Raw genomic sequence first — 5461 nt, forward strand, 5'->3', positions numbered from 1 at the left:
GTTCCTTTTCACCTCAATACGAAACGCGTAATATTTTCTCTGAATACGAGACGATTCCTTTTTTTAGGGGACGGTTGGCAACTCTAATATTTAACCTTATGAACAAAACAAAGTTCAACATCAGTAACATCATAGCACCCACCCAGCTGTATAGAAACTCCCTCATGCTAGCTAGTACCCAGTAGGAAAAAGTCAGCACAACGAAAATAAACTTGGTTTATGTCTGACCCAGATGGACTGCAGGTCATAACTTCTTACCTGAAGTTCAGTTCACCTGACACTCGGACCGGCAGTCGCTTCGGGTCTCTCCTCTTGCCTCCCCTTTCCCTCATCCACCTGCTGGCCTCCACCACTTGCTAATGTTATTGAATCTGTGGAAGCTCCGTGATAGCCACCGCAAGAAGTAACGAATAACGAGCCCATCTAAATCCCAGTAACTAGTAACGCGTTCCTGGTTTTGGCATAATAACTAGTTACCGTGCTCGTTACCACAATAATAACGTAGTTACTGTAACGCGTTACTTAATAACGCGTTAGTCCCAACACTGCCAATGAGTCATTCAACTATAATAAAAGGCACCTAACTCACTTTGTTAAAGCACTTGATTTATTACCATTTATTTATTAATGAATCCATGAAAAATGCCTAAAAGGCTGTCAGGAACTAGACTAAAAATCAGTGGCAACACATCTTATAGAACAATAAATAAAAATGTGAAATTTTTGGTTAAGATCATGGACAATATGTACAAAACAATGAGTGTCTACAGCCATCTGTAAAACTCAGCGGAGGCTCTGTCGTGGTTTGGGGTGGCTTTTTCGCCAGTGTTGTTAGAGATCTTGTCATGGATGGGCCTCCCCAGAGCCCGGGCCTCAACAAGAAATAACAAGAAAACATATCTAAGAGGGGTCAGGCTGTGTTGAAGCATAAAGGTTGTCATACCAAATTCAAGCTTGTTAGAGTTGTTTGAATATTTTACACGCTTAATAATGAAAGCGCAAATACAAATTATGCAAACCAACACAGCGCTACAAAAGCCTTAAATTTGTAGTGCACAATCAATATTTCTGCCAGCTCTTTTTTTACTAGGGTGTTAAGCTGCAAATTCTTTTTCCGATTCGAAAATAATACAAAAAAAATTGATTCTGCTCAGTTGTATTTAACACTCCTTATACTACTTTTCCCGAGGATTTGAAACGGCAGATCACTCAAGGAATCGCTAAAACCAAATTTTGAGATAAATTCGTTTGCGATTAATCCGTGAAGTGAGGAGTGAAATGCTATCTCTGTTTGATTTGCAGTGCTTTGGATTTGCCTCTGTTTACCTTTTGATTATCAGCCCAGTCTTCAAATATGTTCATGCAGGGAACAGTACAAACATAAGGCAGCACTGAACACAGTACTGTGTGACTGATCTTTTTTAGCCATAATTGTGCATTACAGACTTATTCCCGTCTGTCTTTTTGGTAGCAGCCAGATATAGCCAGGGGGAAATGATCTAAAAGCTCCCCTCTGCACTCACCCTGAACATTCACCCTAGAAAGCTAAAAAAAAAACCCCAAAAGCTTCAATACTTTCCTTTGAGCAAAACCTGAATAAATCCTAACTGAATTAACCCTAACTTTGTAGAACGTCGTTAAAGCTGAGATCAGCCCTTCGAGTTAGGATCTGTAGTCGAAAAACTCTTGAATAGAAGAGTTGTGCTGTGTCTTCCTACATTGTAGACATGCACCGGTGTCACGCGTGTGAACTTTTATATTTAGTCTGGATTGGATGGTCTTTTAGCACTCCCTTACATCAACAGCTTCAGGTTTCATGCTTCGTGCGCCAAAAGTGCAGAAGAGTCTCGCGGCTCACTGGGTGTCCTCAGCCCCTTAGGGCAGAGCTCGGAGAGAGCGCTGGCACCGCATTTAGTGCAGGAGAAGTGTTTCTATGGGTTTCTCGTGGCAAATAATGTCATAATTGGGAAGAACACACATACATGGGTGTGCACATACTGGGCTGGGGAACGCAGAGCAGGTGGTGGAGTCATATATTTTGTCATTGCACCTTCTGTTTCTTTATGAGGCCGATGAAGGGAGGAGGAGGAGGGAAGAGAGAGGAGGGTGACCTGTTTTAAACTCTGTGCTGGAACCAGGGTGGCCAGTCGGGCATTGAATTTCAAACAAAACGCCCGAGGGTGGGTGGGTGGAGGGGGGTGGAGAAGGAGGAGGAGGCAGAGGTGTTTGAAATTCAGCAGCAGAAGCGAAGTCGAGACGATTTTGCCCCATGCTTCTCTGACTTGATTTCCCAGTTGACTTTAAAATTAGCACTTTAGCAGTGACAAGATGATCATTTATTGGTATGCAGCGGCAGCGGCTCTTTTGAGGAGAGACATTTTGTCACTGATGGCCATAAACAGTGAGTAGATCGTCATCAAGAGGACTGTTCTCCGGAATGACAGTCTGCTCTGGCTATTAGATTCACTGTTAATAGAAAGAGTAGCTGTCATTACTAAAGAATCTAATCATCAGCCCGCAGTCCTTCAGTTCAGCTGAGCAGGGAACTGAAAAAAACAGCTTGCTTACATATGTTAAGTTGCATCAGTTTAGCCAACACTTTGTACCTTCTTTTATTAGGTCTGCTATTATGACAGTATAATAGCAGACCTGTCCCATTTAGTCATAGTGTTTAAACTTTTGCATTTGTGGAGCCTCTTAAAAATGCTGCTTTTTTTCTCTTCTTCCACATTTCGAAGCCCATATATCTTTCTTTATATCACATTGTGTTATCTGAATGCTTTCAGTGTCCTCTGGTTTTCCAGTATAGATTTAAATTGAGAGTGCGGAGGGGAAAAAAAATAGATTTTATGAACCAGAAATGTTCTCACCACTGTATTGGCTTTCAGGGGGTAATGTTGCAAATCACTGTCCACAGCTGCTTTATGGCACTATTGGATTTTTAAAATGATTTTTGCATCAGTGAAGTGATGAAGTGCATTTCTTTGTCAATTATTTAATTTGAAGCGTCCATCTATAAAGTGTCCGAAAACAGTCTCTCAACGAAATGTAATTGCGTCGATTATTATCGCATTACAGAGGTAGGCGAATCGATCATTTTTTGCTGATGGTCTAAAGCAGGCGCGTCAAACATACGGCCCAGGGCCCAGAATCGGCCACGCAAAGACTCCAATCTGGTCCACTGGATGACTGAAAATATGATGTCGAACATAAATTTTTGTACTTTACAAAAATGACAAGTTTTACCGCTTGTTCCTCTGATAAAGACCCCCTCCACAGCCATTCATAAGGCACCAAAGCAGCGAAGTAATAGATAAACAGTTAAATGACTGTTTTTCACTGTCTATTATAGAGATTTCTGTTAAGAAAAAGAAGAAAATGTTCATCAATCAAGAAAAACAAAGAATAATAATAATATAGTTTCACTTGTCCGGTCCACTTAAAGTCAAAGTGGGCTGTACAATTGAAAATGAGTTTGAAATCCCTGCTCTGAAGTCTCTCATTTGTAGAGTGTTCAATTCAAGTTCATAAGGGCGACAGACAGCCATGCATATGTCACAGAAAGTTGCCTAAAAATGTGTTGAATTTGATTATTTAGTCAAGATTAAATGACTGTAAAAGATTTCTGTTTTAAGGTATTTCAAAAAAAAAAGATCATAGTTGTCAAATGCCATCCTGCTTTTGCTCTCCACATGGACTGTTTACCTGCAAGCCTGCTCGAACATAATTAATTTACATAATATAGTCAATAGAACCATAAGCACACACAGATGGAAACCAGAAGGCTTCTGCTGCCAAAAGTCTTTTTCCTTGCCTACTTACACCTGATTATACATATAATGAGCATTACTCTATTACTAATAATTGGATAAGTGTATATAATATGAGTTGTAGTGATGAAGCCACAGAGATTCTGCAGCTCTTTAGCGTCTTTTAGCTTTTTGTTTTGTGACTTTAACAGTTTGGTTTAGTCTCACTGCTTTCAACAACCTTCTTTCCAAATCTGTGAGACTGGTATCAGCCAAAAAAGCTGTGATTGAGCTACATTTCACTGCATGCTCGCCATCAAACTGGGGTCAGATAAATTATGCAGCTCAGTGGTTAATATTGTAGCGCAGATAACAAGACAGCTATTTGATAGAGACCAAAACAGAGCGAGAAACTGAATTCATCATTCATCAGTTCTTGCCTCATGTTTGTACTGAGATCAACTTTAAAGTTACAATATGTCAATTTGTAGTGCTTTGTGTGTTGTTACAGTGCAAATGATTTAAAGACGGCACAAGTCAACTTATGTGCATGCACGGAGTAAAGTGCTGAAATAGTCATTGTCAGACCCAATGCTGCTGCATGATGCATCGAACACTTAATGGGTAGAACCATCCAGCCGTCCATTTTTTTCACACTTATCCCATTCAGGGTCGTGGATGCGTGGAGTCTATCCCAGCTGTCACGGTGCGAGAGGCGGGGTACACCCTGGACAGGTCGGCAGTCTGTCCCGGGGGTTATTGGATGAATCACTCATGCAAATTATTTTTACAGCCTCAAACAAGGAATTTGAAGATACAGCGCTAGTTCAGTTAAAGTGCTTTTCCTCTCCGTAGGCCGTAGCTGACCTCATTGTCTGGGCGTGCCATGATGCTGATAGGAAAATTCATAAGTGCATTTTTGCATGAGCAACAATTACGTTGAGCCATTTTACTCCGCAACTGCATTTTATTATTATATTCTGAAGCTACAGGTCAAAAGGACACCTAAGGTTTGCTCAAAACCTGCAAACAAACAAGTCAGAACAAAGCAGCTCAGTCAAAGCACAGGCTGGCTATTAGTCACGGTGAAAGACCTTTGTCGAGGCATTGTGTGTGCACCCTGCCAAGGGGGCAAAGTGTAAATGTTGTTAACACCACCATTAACCTGCGGAGGCTTTTCTGAATTTACAGGCAGCCCCGGTTTCCGTATTGCTGTTAATCATTTCTGTTTCGCTTCTGCATCAGTGACTAATAGCTAAGAGGGAACCGCAGAGAGCCGAGTGTATTTCTCTCATTAGCTTTAAAGGTTTCAGGCTGCACAGAGACATTTTGTACAGGCTGCTCCCCCTCCAGTCAGAGGGCCATGGCAGCAGGACGGCGAACAGCCTCCTCTTGGAAGAAAGGAGGTTAGGATGATGAGTTGGCCCTCGCTGGAGTCAGCTCATCAGCAGCCGTTCCACACCCCGCTCTCTTTCTGATGCCAGCAAGACATACCCAGCTGAGACACACGCCGCTTCAGCTGCCTCGTACAACACGCTCTTTTATCCGTAGCCTTCATTTGAAATGCTAAGAGAGGCGCAACAGGAGGAAGCGTCTCGCCTCGGATCAAAGAGCTTCTTTGATTTGTCCTCTTTCCTTTTCTCTCTTCCTCTGTGTATTGCTGTGTGTGTGTGTGTGTGTGTGTGTGTGTGTGTGTGTGTGTGTGTGTGTGT

General features: G+C 42.0%; 1 protein-coding gene across 1 annotated transcript in view; it reads left to right on the forward strand.

Moving 5' to 3' along the window:
* The window catches only part of tspan7 (tetraspanin 7), a 13508-nt gene that overhangs the window by 3935 nt on the left and 4112 nt on the right, over positions 1-5461 (forward strand). The window lies entirely within an intron of this gene.

The sequence above is a fragment of the Pundamilia nyererei genome, unplaced genomic scaffold (genome assembly GCF_000239375.1).
Source record: "Pundamilia nyererei isolate P.nyererei 1_Seehausen unplaced genomic scaffold, PunNye1.0 scaffold00055, whole genome shotgun sequence".
NCBI classification, from domain to species: domain Eukaryota; kingdom Metazoa; phylum Chordata; class Actinopteri; order Cichliformes; family Cichlidae; genus Pundamilia; species Pundamilia nyererei.